Source organism: Pseudophryne corroboree, chromosome 2 (assembly GCF_028390025.1).
Source record: "Pseudophryne corroboree isolate aPseCor3 chromosome 2, aPseCor3.hap2, whole genome shotgun sequence".
NCBI classification, from domain to species: Eukaryota; Metazoa; Chordata; class Amphibia; order Anura; family Myobatrachidae; genus Pseudophryne; species Pseudophryne corroboree.
In genome coordinates, this window is record NC_086445.1 from 296,500,501 (window position 1) to 296,522,736 (window position 22,236).

A 22,236-nucleotide genomic window follows, 5' to 3' on the forward strand; every position below is an offset into this window, starting at 1 on the left:
TTTATCTATTTTCAGATAGCATGTAGCCCAAATATCTTTGGGGCTAGTGTGTAGTGACTTGCTTTAGTATACAAGTTCAATGGCAATGAATAAAATTGTCCAAGATGTGACAAATTCTCTGCCCTATGAATTTTAGAGGATCTTCTGGTTGACAGTCCATTTTAAATTACAGCTATCTAGAGAACCAAAACAGCTGTATCTAAATTGAGACCACAGTTCAGTTATTTCAGTGCGGCTGGTCTATTTCATGTTGTGTTTGCATTTCTGTCACCTAGCTTGAAACGCAGAGCAGTTAAATGAATTGCAATAAGAAGCGTAACAGAAAACTAAACATAGACACAGATGCTCCTGCTCTTTCAGTTGGTAAACATGTACTGTGTGAACGCACCACTCCATCAAACTATCTACAGAGTTTAACTGAGGCATTAGCATTCAGGTATCACCTTAAGATGTATTAAGAAATCCAAGTTTCTGCAGGATAGTTGCAAATACTGTAGATGATACTGCAATTTTATATTAGCTGTCTTTACAACCAGCCCAATTCATACTGTTTTACAACACTGTAGTATAGTGCATGGCAGCAGCTTAATTCTGACTCATGATATTATATAAGAGTATAACAGCAACTAAAATATATTAGTTTTCATCTCCACAAAAAATAATGGAATTGTAAAGCAGGGATGGTGGTACAGTATACAATAATTACAGCTTGAGTGCCTCAGAGAAAAATCTACAAGAGGGAACGCTGTAGTTTGATACCACACAGGACAGTATTTTATATCACAACAGTAAAAACTATGGGGTCTATTCATGAGGCAGTGAAAAGTGTGGAGAAGTGAGCCTGTGGAGAAGTTGCCCATGGCAACCAATCAGCTGCTCCATACAATTGTATAGTATGCAAACTATAAATGTTACTTCAATGCTGATTGGTTGCCATGGGCAATTTCTCCACTGGCTCACTTCTCCACACTTTTCACTGCTTCATGTATAGACCCTCTATTAGTTATCTGCAAAATTATATATCCTTTTAGATAAGGGACAGGAAAAAAATTTAAGAAAACCTACAGGTATGTCCCATATTGATTCAATACGGGATGCAGTTTGTCCCATATTAGTTATGTGTAGATGATAAGTGTAAACTTTTACTGGTGCAGAGCCTCCGGTGACTGCGTGAGGTAGAGGTCCTAGTCCAGACTCCAGAAATACAGACAGATCAGCATCTGCGTGCTGCTGCATGCAGCGTGAGAGTTCATATTACAATACTGTAGGTACCAAGGGCACTTTTAAGATAGGAGAAGGCCCGTGTGCAGCCCCTCCATTCGGGCCCCCTCCTTTCTGCCGGCAGTGCTGAGAGTCTCAGCCCTAGAGAGCTAAGACTCCACTGCGCATGTGCAGATCTCTGAAAAAATGGCACAGTGACCATTTTCTTAGTGATTTCTCTACTGCGCATGTGCAGAACTCCATTAACATGCCCGCTGCACCATTTTCACTGAGTTTTAACAGCGCTGCTGATGTCGGAGTGGGATTATGGAGGGTTAAATATTCCAAAAATGGGGGCAGCATGTGCGGTGTGGGCCCCTCCTGGACTCAGGGGTCCATGTGCATTGCACACACTGTACCCATTATAAATACACCAGTGGTAGGTATAGTAATGTGCAGGCTCACACTGCACGCAGTAGCGAGCAGAGTCTGAGGGTATTAGGTAAACACCTAGTTTACCTAATATGGTCCAAAACCTGGAACGCCGGACCAAAATGGCTCCCTCCAGCAAACTGCCATTCTGGAGCTTGTAGTGCTTGTCCCTATTCGTCCCAGTCCAGGGGGTGATCTGTCCAGGGGGTGGATGCCTGTGACAACAGTCACCAGTGAGACAGGGACTGAGAGACTACAGTCTCCCCATATGACCTGGACCATTCCAGTTATTACACCATCCCTGGACCATATGAGCAAACTGTAATTTCTCCTTCCCCACTTCCCTGGCGAAAGGTGTCAGCAACACCTCCTCAGATGGGACATTCCATAGACAGGGACGTGCACTACAATCTCCAGAACAGCAGAGTTTGTTGCAGGGAGCTGATTCTGTCTGGCATTCTGGGGTCCAGAGAGTTACGGTTTACCCAATCCCAAGTCTGGGCCTGGCACTCTGGGCTCTGAGCTCCGCCTCACACACTTGCCGGCAGCACTGTGTCCGCTCTGCACCAGTACAATTTTACATTATCCAACATTTTAAGCTGCAGGTGAGAGCGTGGGGAAGAGCTTGAGAGCAGGCAGAGGAGAAGCACCAGCAGCTGAAGACTGAGATCTAGGTGGTGGTGGCAGGTGAGGAGTGGGTGTATATCCAGGCTTTAGGGCCAGTAACACCAAGGAAAGGGAGGGTACTCTTTACTAGAGATGTGCGCAGAACCCGTGTTTTTGTTTTGGTTCTAAATCATCATAAATTTTAATTTTGGAAAAACCATATGTAACCCTCCCCCACCTGTTAAGGTATAGGTTACTAAATAACGGGTTAATCACTACTTGTGCCTCCACCCAAGCTACGTATTTAGGCTTGCCTGGGTAAGCCTCTATTTCTAACACTGTGTAATAATTGTATATCTATCTGACTTATATACCTAGGTGAATACTTTACAATATATTATTGTACCTGTTCTTCTCTTGGTATCTCCAGGATCGCCGGACAGAATTTCATATCACAACATATATGGTAAGCAAACTTAAGTGTGTTTTATTACCACTAAGATATTTAGAGATTAAATGCAAAAGAAACATTCTGTCAAGCACAATAATAGGAAATACATTTTCTATCCCCTTCCACTGTCTCCCTATAACACCTATACAAGTTATTTTGCATGCAATACAAAAAATTTGTAATGTTAATGTTGGAGTGACCCGGGTACTCATGAAAAAATAAGTGCAATGTCTGGGCCCTTAATTCAGTGTACACTGGCATAAAACTTGTTTGGCATCCATTTTATATGAGCAGCAAGTCTATACTTTCCTCTCTGTTGGGTGTAGTTCCTTTTCTTTTCTCTTTTATAGCAGAATCTACTTTACTCAGGGTGCCATACGTAAATTAACCCCATCGGGTACTAAATCATAGAAGGAGCTGCTTGTACAGTATTATGTTCATCTCCTTAAAAGGTAGAAGGCATTGTATGTGATTCAGTCTGCAAGAGATATCCTATACTCTGCTACAATTGTATCCTTTCTTGGGAAAAAACTATTTGTTGTAGTAGCTGTGGTCCTGTAACTGTATCTTTTTTCAACTGCGGAAGCTATTAAGTCTCAATTACTTGACACACTGCAAAGTAATGTCCTTGCCAAATCTCTTTTGGTAACTTTAAAGCTATATTTATATATATATATTTATCCTTGCGCTTGTTCCTCGACTCGGTTAATTGAGACTTTACATACAGCTATCTTCTGTGGTACTTAGAACTGTCCAACAATATATCTTTATATATATTTAAATAGTTCTCCCTGGCTGATGTATAAGTGTTCCTTCGAGAGAATAACAGTTCCACCTCTAACTATAATAGGGTGAAATTGGCAATATCCTGTCCATTCTATAAATGCCTTATGGCAGCATCCTATATTAGTACCAAGGGCTGGCAGCGTTTGGCTCAAAATTTACTTCAGCCACCATATACAGCAGACCGCTGGTGGATTCAAGCTGTTTTATATTACATAAGCTAGTGAGGTGTAGCGGTGTGGTGCTATGCATAGTCTCACTTACAGCTTGTAGGTTCTGCGCTGTCTTCTCCCCCGACTCCTCCCTAGGGGAGGACGGTCGCTGCTGGGCTGGCCCCTTTCTGCAGATGGCGAATCAGGAGTCTGCGGGGATAGCTTCCTCTCGGTTACTAGGGAAGCGCTGCCCTCCTTACTTCCATCTAACCAGCCGCCTCTCCAGTCTGCCTCAGCCTGGCTAGCCGTCTTCTCCCCCCCGTCGAGCCTGCACCAGGTACTCTGGGGGTAAGCAGTGCTGGGGGAATCTATGCCCACCACCTCCGCTCCCAGCCACGGCTCAGCTCTGCCCTGTATTGGACGCGCTACTCGGTCTCCAATTGCCTCCGCACAGCTCTTACGGCAGCTCTGGGGACCCGAGTGCACTCACGAACAGGGGGAACAGCAGTCTGCCTAACCGCCGGCGGGGAGCTCTATTTATTCTCCCCAGACCTCCGGCTCGTGAGTACTCCTTCCCGCCATAGCCGTGCGATCTCCCCTAGCCGCCGCCAATCATTACCTGTCTATCCCCATGCTCGCGGTCAGCCGTGAATCACCGGCTCGTGGACCTGCTTTTCCCGCCCGGCAGGTTATCGCTCCAGCAGCGCGCGGACCACACAATCACCTCATAGGCAGCTCTTTGCTACCCTGCAGGCTATTGCTGGGCATACTAAGGTTATACTGTCCTACAAGCATCACCTCATAACAGTCTATAATACCAAACCTATACAATATATATACATGTAAATAATAAAGTACAAATTTTATCCCCTCAAAAATCCATCTATATACATATGTAATATTATATTTTATCATATATTATTATATTACCCATATATATTAATATGTAAATTTCCCCTACCAAAGATATCTATATATGAACCAAACAAGTATTATACTATAAAAAAAATATTAATTTATTGCTAAACTATAAGTAGTAGATATTATTCAGGTTACACTCTCCCCCTGGTGATCTGTATATTTATCCATCCCCCTTTAAATCGGATCACCAAATACCTTCCCCTTTTCTATACCCGAAATAAGGCCAAGTAAGTACTATATTCGGATTAATGATTTGAGGTAAGTATGCAGGTTTACCTAATTCTGGATATGTTAATATTAATGGAGGTCTCCGTTCCCTGGATGGCCTATAACTATGCACTATATCCTCACCAGTCTCTGCAATCCCAGTTTCCATGAAAGACTCCCTGGTTAGGTTAACATCCTTATCATTTATACTACCTTCGGATGTAAATTCTCTCTCAGATTCCAACCCACCATCCTCATTAGTAATACTGACTGATATATTACAATCATTTTCGGGGACAATCTCATTTAACCCACTGGGCGTGATACAATCGGACAATTGGGGAACAGAGCTATCAGGATCCTTATCACAATAGAAATATCCTAGACCACATTCTCTGTTCTCAGAATCCTCATTAGGATCCGCCGCAATTTCTGGGGAGTGGCATTGTCCTTAACTGTGATTCATCTTCAACTGCTTCAGGGAAACGAAGATCTTGTGCTATAGGCAAAAGATGTTGTCGGTGGTATGTAAGAATTTGTCCCTCCCCCGACTCTGACCTTAGCTTATAGACTGGTATGTTGGGTAATTGGTCTATTACCACATATGGTTTAGACCTCCAGCGATAAGCTAATTTTTGTCGTCTGGGACGTCCTAGTTGCTGTATTAGCACTCGATCCCCTACTTTCAATACATTTTCTTTTACTTGCAGATCATATCTAATCTTATTCTTAGCCCCGGCCTTTCTAGAAGCTTCCTGAGCTAAGTTGTGTGCATCTCTAAGTTCTTTTCGTAATTTAATTATGTATTGGGAATGAGTTTGTCCATTTGCATCCCGGGAGGGAAGTCCTAATGAGACATCTATGGGCAGTCGGGCCTCCCGCCCAAACATTAATTCATATGGGGAGTACCCAGTGGATTCATTCTTGGTGCAGTTATAGGCATGAACCAAATGACATAGGCCCTCATTCCGAGTTGTTCGCTCGGTATTTTTCATCGCATCGCAGTGAAAATCCGCTTAGTACGCATGCGCAATGTTCGCACTGCGACTGCGCCAAGTAACTTTACTATGATGAAAGTATTTTTACTCACGGCTTTTTCTTCGCTCCGGCGATCGTAATGTGATTGACAGGAAATGGGTGTTACTGGGCGGAAACACAGCGTTTCAGGGGCGTGTGGCTGAAAACGCTACCGTTTCCGGAAAAAACGCAGGAGTGGCCGGAGAAACGGTGGGAGTGCCTGGGCGAACGCTGGGTGTGTTTGTGACGTCAACCAGGAACGACAAGCACTGAAATGATCGCACAGGCAGAGTAAGTCTGGAGCTACTCTGAAACTGCTAAGTAGTTAGTAATCGCAATATTGCGAATACATCGTTCGCAATTTTAAGAAGCTAAGATTCACTCCCAGTAGGCGGCGGCTTAGCGTGTGTAACTCTGCTAAATTCGCCTTGCGACCGATCAACTCGGAATGAGGGCCATATTTTCCTATTCCATTGAGTTCTGCCCCTTGGATCCAGTGTACCCATCATATTGAGCAATGTACGATTAAAACGTTCCGGCTGTGGGTTACCCTGCGGATGATAAGGAGTAGTTCTAGATTTCTTAATCCCACAGCACATACAAAGTTCATGAATAATTTTTCCTTCAAAATCACGCCCCTGGTCGGAGTGCAATCTAGTGGGTAAGCCATAGTGGACAAAGAACCTTTCCCATAGAGTTTTAGCTACAGTAATGGCCTTCTGATCAGGGGTAACATAAGCCTGAGCGTAACGGGTGAAGTGATCTGTCACTACAAGAATGTTACATTCTTTCCCTGGTGATGTTTCTAATGATAAATAGTCAATACATACTAGATCCATTGGGCCATTGCTATTTAGAGTCATAAGAGGAGAAGACTTGGTGGGAAGAGACTTCCTCAAAACACAACTGCCACAGGTTTTACAGTAATTCTCAATATCCTTTTCCATAAATGGCCAGTAAAAACGGTCATTTATCAATCCTGCCGTTTTATCCACCCCGAGATGACCATGCTGATCATGTAATGACTTTAAAATAGTTTCCCTATAGCATTGTGGAACAACCATTTGAAACTTCATATTTCCATTTGGCTTAACCAATTTACGGTATAGTATACCATTTTTCACTACCAATTGCTTTATATGCCTCAACAACAACTTAGATGCAGGCGTCAGAGAGCTTACATCACAGTCAGCACAACCAGACTCAAGACAGAGTATAACAACCGAAATATCGGAATCACTCCGTTGATCTATGCGGATTTTTTCATGACCTATTCGGGGTAAGTCTCCTAACTCTAATTGGCTTAACCAACAGTAAGCCAGGGGTAATGCCTTGTCAGAGGCTCCAAGGGCACTGATGCGTTCTCCAAGATCTGCCCCTACGCACTGTATGTTAAAGCACAATCCCTTTAGGGTGGTTGCCGGAACTTCAATCCAATCTGACCTATCTGATTCCCTCTCAATTCTTTTTAATCTAGATAAAGCATCAGCATCTATATTATTGATGCCTGGGCGATATTTAATTTTAAAATCATAGATAGATAGTGCAGATAACCACCTGTGCCCAGTGGCATCTAATTTAGCAGTGGTCAACACATATGTCAGTGGGTTATTATCAGTGAACACCTCAAAACTTGCCCCATATAAGTACTCATGAAATCTATCAGATACAGCCCATTTAAGAGCAAGGAATTCCAGGTTGTGTACTGGATATCTCCTTTCACTATTGGACAGTCCTCTACTGATATAAGATATAGGTCGTAATTTTTCTTCATGGGGTTGGTACAACACTGCTCCTAAACCATCAAATGACGCATCCACATGTATCACATAGGGCATTGTGGGATCTGCATATGCCAAAACAGGGGCATTAGTAAGACTCCATTTTAATTTGAGAAAGGCCTCTTCACACTTGCTCGTCCATCTATCCCCAAATTCTTCAGACGGTTTACAAAATAGCCCTTATTTTTACATGATTTGTCCAATGAGGTTTTACCAATAGGTGGATACCCCCTAGTCAATTCAGTAAGTGGACGACATATTGCAGAATAATAGGGCACAAAACGGCGGTAATACCAACAAAACCCCAGGAAAGATCTTAACTCCTTCAGCCTTGTGGGTCTGGACCACCTGTTCACAGCCTCCACTTTAGTGGGGTCAGTGGAAATTCCATGTCGGCTCACCACATGTCCCAAATAAGTAACAGAGGGCTGACAAAGCTTACATTTATCTATAGAAAGCTTTAGTCCCTTTGTTAGTAACCTGTCAAGTACTTTAAGCAAACGATGGTTATGTTCCTGCAAAGAGGACCCAAATACAATGATATCATCAAGGTAGACTAATACCTCACGATAGTTCATATCACCCACCGTTTGTTCCATGGTCCGCTGGAAGGTAGCCGGTGCACCCTTAATACCTTGAGGCATCTTCAAAAATTCAAAGAAGCCTAAAGGGCAGATAAATGCAGTTTTCTCTCTGTCATGTGGGCTCATGGGTATTTGGTAATACCCACTCCGAAGATCCAGCACGGTGAACCACTGACTCCCTTGCAGACAGTCCAATGCCTCCTCTATCCGAGGAACAGTGTATTGATCTGGCACTGTGCGGTGGTTAAGAGTCCGGTAATCAATACACATTCTGATATTGCCATTCTTTTTACGAGCCACTACAATAGGAGAGGCATATGGACTCTCTGAATGTTGAATAACTTCAATTTCCAGCAAAGTTTTAAGATGCTGCCTAACATCCTCAAAATCCGCCGGAGCAAGACGGCGTGACCTCTCCCTGAAGGGAGTCTCATCATTTAGCTTAATACAGTGTTCCACACCTGCAGCTTTTCCCAAATCCCATTCCCCAAGAGAAAAAACGTGCTGCCGTTTTACCAACTCTTTACATAGGGTATCTCTTTCTGCCAACCCAATGTCACTCCCCTGGAAACAGGGAATAAAATCATCCAAAGACATATCCTGAGCCAAAGAGGACTCTCTGTACCCAGAATATCCTTCATGGGAGTTCATATGGTGAGTCAACATATTAACAGCAGTGACTTCCCTATTCATTTTTAAACACCAATCACTGAGGACTTTAAATAAGTGAGCATTAGTTCCCACAATCACTGGCATCACAGTCTTATCTCCTGGGGACTCTGGGCATACCAGAGCAATGAGAGGTAAGGGTTCTGACACACCCATGAATTCCTCTGGAAATTCTATGTTAACTAGTACATAACCTAAATAGGGGTATTTCTGTTCACTTAGCCCCCAGATTACCAATCCTTCCAAGGGCATAATAGGAACGTCAGAGAGATAGTGTCTATACCAGTGCTCAAATATAATGGACACCTGAGATCCATTGTCTAATAAAACAGGGCAGGGATGTCCATTCAATTTAACGACCACTCGTGGAGCAGGTCCTATCATACCATCCGGGATTGAACTACTCCACTGGGCACTCCCCATTGAATTTGCATCTAATTTCTGGGAGACGGCGAGGGGCCCGCCAGCCTCCCACTGTCGTTTCCCTGAATGGAAACATTATCTGAATGACCATTATTTCCCCCTTCAGAAGTACCCCAGCCTAAGGGACAGTTCACAGCCCTATGCCCTAGCTGTCCACATCGGAAACACCCTCTTGATGTAAAATCTCCACCTCTTCTAAAATTTCCCCTACCGTTGTTAATTCCTCTAATAGGATTACGGGAAGCTACATTAGAAGGTGCCATCCGTTGATTTAGAGCCAAAATAAGCTGGTCCATTTTTTTTATTTTGTTCTTCTACCAAAGTAAGTAATTTGTCATCCCTTGATCCCTGAGTCTCAGAGGAGGGTACTACTACTTTTACTGCTTTGGCATGGGTCTTTTCCCTATTGGCGATTAAAGCTTCCTCCTGGGTAATTTCCTTAATTAAATCATTAAGGGTGGGGCTTCCTAATAACAGAGCGGTACACCTTAAACGCTGTGCCACAGGGTCAGTGGTTAAAGCTCCTCTAATTACTTGTTTCAACCTACTACTATTAACCTCAGCAGGAGATAATCCCCCTTTATCTATAATTTTATGGATTATTTTATCCAATCTATACACATACTGGGACAACTTCTCCCCTGTCTCTTGATAAGTATGGTTGAATCTAGCAACCAAGTCACCTACATCTTCCAATGTCCCATAGGTGTATTCCAGTGCCTGGAAGTAATCAGCCACAGTGGCCTCAGGATTACTTTTCCTATTGGCCTGAATGATTCCCATAGCAGGTCCCCTTAAACTTTCTACAATCCTTTGCTTTTTTATATGATCAGGACAATGCCACTCCTCAGACTGCTGTATAGCTGCCTCCCTCCAGGCTTCATACGGTTCCTCGCCAGTAGGCACAGGAAGTATTCCTGAGAAAATCCTCAATCGCCTATAACTCCCCTCATAATGCCATCTTTCTAATTGATGTACTACTTTATCAGCTATAACTTCTAACTGATTCCCTAATTTTTCTTCTGTACCCTGTGATGGACCACCTTCTCCCCCACCCGCAGACGGATCTCGTCCAGCCGGAAAAGACATATCACCCATAACTAATGGTTCAGCCGCTCTTTCACTGTCTTCCTTTTCAGGCCATATAATTTTCCACCTGCGGTTAGGATTAGATCTCACAGCCACCACTTTAGGTAACAACTCAGACTCTAAATCTTGACTAGTATTTATTAATACAGCACACAACTCTCCGTTTTCCCTGAATTGCTTATCAGAAATCTTTGGTTGTTTTATCCCAAAAAGGAATAACATCTCTGTCATAATTGTTCCATCGGTGATGTCTGTGAGATCGCCACACAATACAAAACTCCTTTCAGGAGTCACTCCCTTCCTTATGCACCAATCAAATGCTTCACTACTGGTATATTGATTCATTTTGGCTACTGTGCTTCTCTTACACCTGAGTATTTTACAAATTTATCTCACGCGGTGCCTCCAAATGTAACCCTCCCCCACCTGTTAAGGTATAGGTTACTAAATAACGGGTTAATCACTACTTGTGCCTCCACCCAAGCTACGTATTTAGGCTTGCCTGGGTAAGCCTCTATTTCTAACACTGTGTAATAATTGTATATCTATCTGACTTATATACCTAGGTGAATACTTTACAATATATTATTGTACCTGTTCTTCTCTTGGTATCTCCAGGATCGCCGGACAGAATTTCATATCACAACATATATGGTAAGCAAACTTAAGTGTGTTTTATTACCACTAAGATATTTAGAGATTAAATGCAAAAGAAACATTCTGTCAAGCACAATAATAGGAAATACATTTTCTATCCCCTTCCACTGTCTCCCTATAACACCTATACAAGTTATTTTGCATGCAATACAAAAAATTTGTAATGTTAATGTTGGAGTGACCCGGGTACTCATGAAAAAATAAGTGCAATGTCTGGGCCCTTAATTCAGTGTACACTGGCATAAAACTTGTTTGGCATCCATTTTATATGAGCAGCAAGTCTATACTTTCCTCTCTGTTGGGTGTAGTTCCTTTTCTTTTCTCTTTTATAGCAGAATCTACTTTACTCAGGGTGCCATACGTAAATTAACCCCATCGGGTACTAAATCATAGAAGGAGCTGCTTGTACAGTATTATGTTCATCTCCTTAAAAGGTAGAAGGCATTGTATGTGATTCAGTCTGCAAGAGATATCCTATACTCTGCTACAATTGTATCCTTTCTTGGGAAAAAACTATTTGTTGTAGTAGCTGTGGTCCTGTAACTGTATCTTTTTTCAACTGCGGAAGCTATTAAGTCTCAATTACTTGACACACTGCAAAGTAATGTCCTTGCCAAATCTCTTTTGGTAACTTTAAAGCTATATTTATATATATATATTTATCCTTGCGCTTGTTCCTCGACTCGGTTAATTGAGACTTTACATACAGCTATCTTCTGTGGTACTTAGAACTGTCCAACAATATATCTTTATATATATTTAAATAGTTCTCCCTGGCTGATGTATAAGTGTTCCTTCGAGAGAATAACAGTTCCACCTCTAACTATAATAGGGTGAAATTGGCAATATCCTGTCCATTCTATAAATGCCTTATGGCAGCATCCTATATTAGTACCAAGGGCTGGCAGCGTTTGGCTCAAAATTTACTTCAGCCACCATATACAGCAGACCGCTGGTGGATTCAAGCTGTTTTATATTACATAAGCTAGTGAGGTGTAGCGGTGTGGTGCTATGCATAGTCTCACTTACAGCTTGTAGGTTCTGCGCTGTCTTCTCCCCCGACTCCTCCCTAGGGGAGGACGGTCGCTGCTGGGCTGGCCCCTTTCTGCAGATGGCGAATCAGGAGTCTGCGGGGATAGCTTCCTCTCGGTTACTAGGGAAGCGCTGCCCTCCTTACTTCCATCTAACCAGCCGCCTCTCCAGTCTGCCTCAGCCTGGCTAGCCGTCTTCTCCCCCCCCGTCGAGCCTGCACCAGGCACTCTGGGGGTAAGCAGTGCTGGGGGAATCTATGCCCACCACCTCCGCTCCCAGCCACGGCTCAGCTCTGCCCTGTATTGGACGCGCTACTCGGTCTCCAATTGCCTCCGCACAGCTCTTACGGCAGCTCTGGGGACCCGAGTGCACTCACGAACAGGGGGAACAGCAGTCTGCCTAACCGCCGGCGGGGAGCTCTATTTATTCTAGCCAGACCTCCGGCTCGTGAGTACTCCTTCCCGCCATAGCCGCGCGATCTCCCCTAGCCGCCGCCAATCATTACCTGTCTATCCCCATGCTCGCGGTCAGCCGTGAATCACCGGCTCGTGGACCTGCTTTTCCCGCCCGGCAGGTTATCGCTCCAGCAGCGCGCGGACCACACAATCACCTCATAGGCAGCTCTTTGCTACCCTGCAGGCTATTGCTGGGCATACTAAGGTTATACTGTCCTACAAGCCTCACCTCATAACAGTCTATAATACCAAACCTATACAATATATATACATGTAAATAATAAAGTACAAATTTTATCCCCTCAAAAATCCATCTATATACATATGTAATATTATATTTTATCATATATTATTATATTACCCATATATATTGATATGTAAATTTCCCCTACCAAAGATATCTATATATGAACCAATCAAGTATTATACTATAAAAAAAATATTAATTTATTGCTAAACTATAAGTAGTAGATATTATTCAGGTTACACATATTCAAATGTTTTGTATTTGGTTAGATTTCTTTAAATTGATTTTTTTTAAAACAGCTAAAATCATGTGATTTGTACCCGATTTTGTTCCTATTGTATTATTAATATCAGTAACATAATGTAGACAGCCACAAGGGAACGGCAACAGCTTTAAAAAAAACTCCCAAGTCCGGATCTAGGAGGGAGGTTCAAAGCTAAGTCCCCAACAAAGTCAACACCAGGGGCCCAAAGACCCAGAGAGCCAAGATGTGGAGACATAAGGAGAGGACAGGGTGAGATATTTTTAAAGGCGGATAAATCCTTAAGGTCCAGCTAGTGGAACCATGTATCTCTAAAGGCCTCATATCCACCACCTGCAGAAGTCAATGCATCATCCATATCCATACAGAAATCTATTTTAGCAAACCAGCCAGAAACAATTAAGGAGAGGTGGGGAACCAACATAATGGGATAACTGCCTTAGCAGCATTATTCAAGTGACACAATAAGAATTTCTTGTATTTTGAGATGGGCATGGAGGACAAGGAACAGACAAAACACAGGGTCTACCAGGAATAATACACCTAAAATCTTAGCAGAAAAGTGAGGAGAGATGTGCGGCGGCCACTTTTCGTGTTTTGTGTTTTGGTTTTGGTTCTGGTTCCATGCTCGTGTTTTGGATCTGGATTGGTTTTGCCAAAAACACCCTTTTATGTTTTGGTTTTGGATCTCGGTGATTTTTGAAAAAAACATAGAAAAAAACTAAAATCACAGAATTTGGGGGTAATTTTGAACCTACAGTATTATTAACCTCAATAACATTCATTTCCACTCATTTCCAGTCTATTCTGAACACCTCACACCTCACAATATTGTTTTTAGGCCAAAAGGTTGCACCAAGGTGACTGGATGACTAAGCTAAGCGACACAAGTGTGCGACACAAACACCTGGCCCATCTAGGAGTGGCACTGCAGTGTCAGACAGGATGGCAGATTTAAAAAAATAGGCCCCAAAAAGCACATCATGCAAAGAAATAAAAGAGATGCAATGAGATACAGTAGCTGTATGACTTAGCAAAGCGAAACAAGTGTGCGGCACAAACACCTGGCCCATCTAGGAGTTGCACTGCAGTTGCAGACAGGATGGCACTTAAAAAAACTAGGCCCCAAACAGCACATCATGCAAAAAAGTAAAAGAAGTGCAATGAGGTAGCTGTATGACTAAGCAAAGTGACACAAGTGTGCAGCACAAACACCTGGCCCATATAGGAGTGGTTGCAGACAGGATGGCACTTAAAAAAACTAGGCCCCAAACAGCACATCGTGCAAAGAAGTAAAAGAGGTGCAATGAGGTAGCTGTATGACTGTGTATGTGCGGCACAAACAACATGGGACGTGCTGGAATTTGCCCTGATGTAATACACGCACAATATTGGTGGCACAGGAGAGTGCAACTCACACACATGGCAAAGCCTGTAAAATTAATTTGGATAATAATACCCCTTTTATTTGGAGCTATTTTAATAATATGCAGCACAGGCGAGCGTACCCCTACACCACATAGGGCTAGCCCTGTAAAAATTATTTGGATAATAATATAAGTAATGTATATAAGCCTTTTATTTGGAGTAAATAATATGCAGCACAGGACACCACCACTGGACTTATGGCAGCATAAGACACGACCACTGGACTGATGAAGCACAAGAAAGCACCACTGGACTGGACTTATACGGCAGTACCCCTGGACTTATACGGCAGTACCCAGGGAGTTGTACTGCAGTGTCAGACAGGATGGCACTTTAAAAAAATAGTCCCCAAACAGTACATGATGCAAAGAAGAAAAATAGTTTTAAGATGGAATTGTCCTTGGGCCCTCCCATCCACCCTTATGTTGTATAAACAGAACATGCACACTTTATCAAACCAATAATTTCAGCAACAGGGTCTGCCACATGACTGTGGCTGAAATGACTGGTTTGTTTGGGCCCCCACTAAAAAAGAAGCAATCAATATCTCCTTGCACAAACTGGCTATACAGAGGCAAGATGTCGATCTCATCCTCATTCTCCGATTCCTCACCCCTTTCAGTGTGTACATCCTCCTCCTCCTCACAGAGTATTAATTTGTCCCCACTGGAATCCACCATCACAGGTCCCTGTGTACTTTCTGGAGGCAATTGCTGGTAAAGGTATTCTTGGAGGAATTTATAATTCATTTTGATGAACATCATCTTCTCCACATTCTGTGGAAGTAACCTCCTATGCCGATCGCTGACAAGGTTACCCACTGCACTAAACACTCTTTCGGAGTGCACACTGGAGGGGGGGCAACTTAGATAAAATAAAGCCAGTTTGTGCAAGGGCATCCAAATTGCCTCTTTTTCCAGCCAGTATACATACGGACTGCCTGACATGCCTACTTGGATGCTGTCACTCATATAATCATCCACCATTCTTTTAATGGTGACAGAATCACATGCAGTGACAGTAGACATGTCAGTAATTGTTGCCAGGTCCTTCAGTCCGGACCAGATTTCAGCACTCGCTCCTGACTGCCCTGCATCATCACCAAAGGATGGGCTTGGAAATCTTATCCTTTTCCTCGCAGCCCCAGTTGTGGGAGAAAATGAAGGAGGAGCTGTTGATGGGTCATGTTCCGCTTGAGTTGACAATTTTCTCACCAGCAGGTCTTTGAACCTCTGCACACTTGTGTCTGCTGGAAAGAGAGATAGAACATAGGCTTTAAACCCAGGATCGAGCACAGTGGCCAAAATGTAGTGCTCTGATTTCAACAGATTGACCACCTTTGAATCCTGGCAAAGCAAATGATGGGCTCCATCCACAAGTCCCACATATTTTGTGGAATTGCTCCGTCTTAGCTCCTCCTTCAATTTCTCCAACGGCTTCTACAAAATCCTGATGAGGGGAATGACCTGACTCAAGCTGGCAGTGTCTGAACTGATTTCATGTGTGGCAAGTTCGAAGGGTTGGAGAACCTTGCACAAGATGTAAATCAATCTCCACTTTGCTTGAGTCAGATGCATTCACCCTCCTTTGCCTATATCGTAGGTGGATGTATAGGCTTGAATGGCCTTTTGCTGCTCTGCCATCGTCTGAAGCATATAGAGTGTTGAATTCCATCTCATTACCACCTCTTGCTTCCAGTGATGGCAGGGAAGGTTCAGGAGTGTTTGCTGGCTCTCCAGTCTTCGGCATGTGGTGGCTTAATGTCGAAAGTAGCCCACAATTTTTTTTCGGGCCACCAACAGCATCTCCTGCGCTTCCCTGTCATTTTTCAACAAATTCTGCACCACCAAATTAATTGTATGTGCAAAACATGGGACGTGCTGGAATTTGCCCAGATGTAATACATGCACAATATTGGTGGCGTTGTCCGATATCACAAAACCCCAGGAGAGTCTAAGTGGGGTAAGCCATTGTGCGATGATGTCCCTCAGTTTCTGTAAGAGGTTGTCAGCAGTGTGACAGAAAGCAGTGATACATAGCGTAACCTGCCTAGGAACAAGTTGGCACTTGCAAGATGCTGCTACTAGTGCCGCTGCTGTTGTTACTGCGGGAGGCAATACATCTACCCAGTGGGCTGACACAGTCATATAGTCCTTAGTTTGCCTTGTTCCACTTGTCCACATGTTTGTGGTTAAATGGACAGTGGGTATAACTGCATTTTTTAGGACACTGAGGACACTTTTTCTGACGTCTCTGTACATTCTCGGTATCGCCTGCCTAGTGAAGTGGAATCTAAATGGGATTTGGTACCGGGGAACACACTACCTCCATCAATTCTCACTGAACTAATGGCGGATACCAGATGCACGTCTAACACCAACATAGCTTTCAAGGCCTCAGTTATCCGCTTTGCAACAGAATGACTGCTGTCATATTTCATCTTCCTCGCAAAGGACTGTTGGACAGTCAATTGCTTACTTGAAGTAGTACAAGTGGTCTTCCAACTTACCCTCTGGGATGACGATCGACTCCCAGCAGCAACAACAGCAGCGGCAGTAGGCGTACCACACAAGGATCCGGAGTAGGAATCCCGGTTAGGAGAGGATTCCTCAGTCTTGCCAGTGACATGGCCTGCATGACTACTGACGTTCCTGACTGAGGTGGAAGTTGACGTTTAGGGAGTTGGTGGTGTGGCTTGCAAGAGCTTAGGTACAAGTGGAAGAAGAGATTTAGGTGTCAGTGGACTGCTTACGCTATTACCCAAAGTTTCAGAACTTGACACTGACTTCTGATGAATGTGCAGCAGGTGACATATAAGGAAGGATGTTCCTAGGTGGTTAACGTCCTTACCCCTACTTATTACGGATTGACAGAGGCAACACATGGTTTGACACCTGTTGTCCGGATTTGTGGAGAAATAATTCCACACCGAAGAGGTGGCTTTTTTGGTATTTTGCCCAGGCATCACAATGGGCTTTTTCATTCCATGGACAACAACTGTCTCCCTCAGTGTCTGATTTAAACAAACCACATCACCATCAGAATCCTCATCGTCAACTTCATATTCAGCACCAGCAACACCCATATTCTCATCCTGGTGTACTTCAACAGTGACATCTTCAATTTGAATATCAGAAACTGGACTGTGGGTGCTCCTTCCAGCACTTGCAGAGGGCATGCAAATGGTGGAAGGAGCCACATCTTCCTGTCAAGTGTTGGGAAGGTCAAGCATCGCCACCACCGACACACTTGGACTCTCCTTGGGGATTTGTGATACCATCTTAGAACACACAGTTCTTTGCTGTGCTTTTGCCAGCTTAATTCTTATAATTTTTCTAGTGGTAGGATGAGGGCTTCCATCGTTATGTGAAGCTGATCCACTAGTCATGAACATAGGCCAGGGCCTTAGCCGTTCCTTGCTATTCCGTGTCGTAAATGGCATATTGGCAAGTTTATGTTTCTCCTCAGACCATTTAAATTTCTTTTTTGGGGTCTTTTTTACTGAACTTTGGCTTTTTGGATTTTACATGCCCTCTACTATCACATTGGGCATCGGCCTTGGCGGACAACGATTGCATTTCAACATCTATGTCATGACTAGTGGCAGCAGCTTCAGCACTAGGAGGAAGTGGTTCTTGATCTTTCCCTATTTTATCCTCCAAATTTTTGTTCTCCATTATTTTTCTGGAGTTATATAACACAACATACGGCACAGGACAGAGTATCCCTACACCACACAGGGCAAACCCTGTAAAAATTATTTGGATTAAATATTAATAACCCCTTTATATGGAGTAAATACAGTAATATACAGCACAGGACAGTACCACTAGATTTCTACAGCAGTACCACTGGAATTATATGACAGTATCACTGGAATTATACGGCAGTACCACTGGACTTATATCGCAGTACCACTGGACTGGATATATACGTCAGTATCACTGGATTTATACGGCAGTACCACTGGAATTATACGGCAGTATCACTGGAATTATACAGCAGTACCACTGGATTTATACGCCAGTACCACTGGAATTATACGGCAGTACCACAGGATATATACACTAATACCACTGGAATTATACGGCAGTACCACTGGAATTATACGGCAATATCACTGGAATTATATGGCAGTACCACTGGACTGGATTTATATGACAGTATCACTGGACTTATACACCATAACCACTGGAATTATACGGCAGTATCACTGGAATTATACGGAAGTACCACTGGACTTATACGCCAGTACCACTGGGCTGGATTTATATGGCAGTATCACTGGATTTATATGAGAGTAACACTGGAATTATACGGCAGTATCACTGGAATTAAACGGCAGTACCACTGGACTTATACCCCAGTACCACTGGACTGGATTTATATGGCAGTATCACTGGACTTATACGCCAGTACCACTTGAATTATATGGCAGTATCACTGGATTTATACGGCAGTACCACTGGAATTATACAGCAGTAGCACTGGACTGGATTTATATGGCAGTATTACTGGCTTTATACGCCAGTTCCACTGGAATTATACAGCAGTATCACTGGAATTATACGGCAGTGTTACTGGACTTATATGGCAGTACTACTGGACTGGATTTATATGGCTGTATCACTGGAATTATACGGAAGTACCACTGGACTTATACGCCTGTACCACTGGATTTATATGGCAGTATCACTGGACATATATATGGCAGCATCACTGCAATTATATAGCAGTACCACTGGACATATACAGCAGTATCACTGGAATTATATGGTAGTTCCACTGGACATATACGCCAGTATCACTGGATTTATATGGCAGTACCGCTGAACATATACGGCAGTATCATTGTACATATACGGCAGTACCACTGGACTTATACGGCAGTACCACTGCACTTATACAGCAGCACAGGGACACCACCACTGGACTGATGCAGCACAACACAGCACCACTGCAATGGACTGGACTTGTACAGCAGCACTGGACATATGGCAGCAGAGGACACCACCACTGTGACTGGACTGATGCAGCACAATACACTACCACTGTACTGATGCAGGACATCACAGCACCACTGCACTGGACTTATACAGCTACACTGGACATATGGCAGCAGAGGACACCACCACTGTGACTGGACTTATGCAGAATAAGACACTACACTGGACTGAGCAGCACAAGACATCACTGGAATTGCCACCCCACTTTCCCTCCCGCATGGACACTGAGGACAGAGACACGTTCTCTCGCTACACTTTCCAATGCCGGATTGAAATTGGTGGTGACGCGCAGCTCCTTATATGGAATCCAAACCTCGTGAGAATCCGGCAGCGGGATGATGACGCTTTGCCTCGTTCTGGTTTCTGAGTCAGGCAGGAAAACCCTAGCTGGGCTAGGAACCGGGCTCGGGTAGGGAAGTTCTCAGGGAACCGGACCCGCTCATCTCTAAAAGTGAGTCACTTTTTACAGAATTGGCAGAGACTATGGCATTGCCACCAAATGTAAAACAAGGTACCAGGAGCAACAAAACAACACCAGCACATGTGAGGAGCACAAATCCCCAACTTAGAGACAGTGGGGAGTCATTCCGAGTTGATCGCTCGCTGCTGATTTTCGCAGCACAGTGATCAGGTAAAAAAAATTCCAAAACTGCGCAGGCGTGACGCATGGGTACAAAGAGGATCAGTGCTGGGTGATAGATTTAGCGAAGATTCCTTTCATATAGCTGAACGCAAGGTGATTGACAGAGGGCATTTATGGGTGTCAACTGACCGTTTTCTGGGAGTGTTTGGGAAAACGCAGGCATGTCCAGGCGTTTGCAGGGTGGGTGTCTGACGTCAATTCCAGCACCAAAAAGACTGAAGTGATCTCAAGGGCTGAGAAAATCCAGAGCTACTCTGAAACAGCACAAAATGTTTTTGCTGCGCTCGGCTGCAAAGGCATTCGCACACTTGCAAAGCGAAAATACACTCCCCCATGGGCGGTGACTATGCGTTTGCACGGTTGCTAAAAGTAGCTAGCGAGCGATCAACTCGGAATGACCCCCAGTATCTGGGCATCTGTACCATCATGATAGAAGCTTGTATTGAGTCTCTACTATGCAAAATATTTATTGCCACTTATCCTCCCCCAAGTCCCTGCCAATCTCTCAGCCCCAAGTTCTGGTAAATTGTGGCGTAGTTTACCACTTAACTGACAATATTCCCTTTAAAACTGTTCATATAGTTATTATTTTTTTACATATATGTAGTATAGTTTAAAAAGTATTTTTTTTATATTTAAATATTATATTATGCACATCTGCAGAACGGATCTACTCATCAAAAACTGGGGGACCCAGTGGGGCGGTACGGTCACATGTGATCTGACCTTGCCAGTTAAGTGATTAAACTTGTATCTGCTGATTGGAGGCCATAGAGCAGGAAGATGGTGTGAGTTGGGGCAATAGAGCAAGCACATAAGGAATCAAAAGGTATTGTAGTCATACAAAGAGCACCAGAGGTACAAAGAGATTAGAGGAAGTGGTGGACCTGCAAGAAAAGCCATCATTCACCCTGAGCTAAGTAACACTTATCACACACAGTTTCAAAGAATGCTGTTTTGCACCCTGTCCAATGCAAAACAATCCCACCTCATACCAATGTTTAAATGGTGTAATGTCAACACCTGGAGGGATGTGGTTTTATTGCTAGAAAGACATATGGGAAGACACTGTGGAGGAGAGAGATGGGAACTTTCTAAGGGACATTCCCGAAAAGCAAGTGTGGGCCCTATAGTGAGTTGAGAGGTTTTGGTGAGGTCAGGAATCCATGGAGCTACTGTATACAAATGTTTACCAGCAATACCTGCTCCTCTATCTCAATCCACTGTTTTTTTGTATCTTAATTGAACCACACCAAAATTTTTATGAAGGAGAGGTTTGCTTGGTAAACCCCTGAATGTAAGGAGGATGCACCTTGCCTCCTCCCCCCCCCCCCCCCATGCTTCTGTCTGTTTATCAGTTTCTGCTTTATACAGGGCCACTTACACCCCTGACCAATCATCTGTCAAGAACCTGCACCTCCAGAAACCATTGAGTGGGGATCCAGGTGGGTAGGGTCTGTAGGAGAACTGATTTGGAGTATTTGACGTTGAAATTAGAAATGTCTCCAAAGTTCTGGGACTCATTTAACAAGTGGGTTTGTGATGGTGGGCAATAAGTAGTTGGCAAAAGGAGACTATTTGTACTCCTTGTCCTGTATCACGTATCCCGTAATATCAGGGTTTATCTGTATAGATCTCACTAAGGCCTCCATGCAGATGATGAAGCTCAAGGGGGAAAGGGGACACCCTGTTGATGTCAAAGGAGTCAGAATTCTTGTTTTAGTTTATTACTGTACTTTGTCTCCTTCTGTAAAATATTACATATTGATATGTTGCAGTTGTTTTATATGCACAAATAAAAACAGATACACACTTTGGGTATATTTACTTAGCAATCCAACAGTGGACTACAGCCAAATAAAGTGGGGGGTTTTTGTTTTTTTTTTTACTATGCATTGTTTTAGATTTACTGTATGCAATCTGTGATCGATATCCATCTAATTTGAAGCCCCTATCCTGATAAAAATCTAATGAAAATCCACCATCAATCTCCATCTGATTTAAAGCACAGTACAGATCACTATGCTTAAAAACTGTAAAAAAAAAAAAAAATGTTTTGAAATAGTGTGGGGTCCTCCCAAAATGATAACCAGGCCTGAGCTTCTGAGCCTAGGCTGGTATTGAAAAATTGACCAGGGTTGCTGATGCTATAGCAAGGGGACTCCACACTGCATATCCATAATGGCAATCA

General features: G+C 43.4%; 1 long non-coding RNA gene across 1 annotated transcript in view; it reads left to right on the forward strand.

Annotated features, from left to right (window-relative positions):
• Positions 1-2,665: 2,665 nt before the first annotated feature.
• Positions 2,666-22,236, forward strand: part of LOC135050744 (uncharacterized) — a 91,128-nt gene continuing 71,557 nt past the window's right edge. The window contains exons 1-2 of the long non-coding RNA XR_010241782.1: positions 2,666-2,704; positions 10,934-10,969. This is a non-coding gene — a long non-coding RNA (uncharacterized LOC135050744). The remainder of the gene's footprint in view (positions 2,705-10,933; positions 10,970-22,236) is intronic.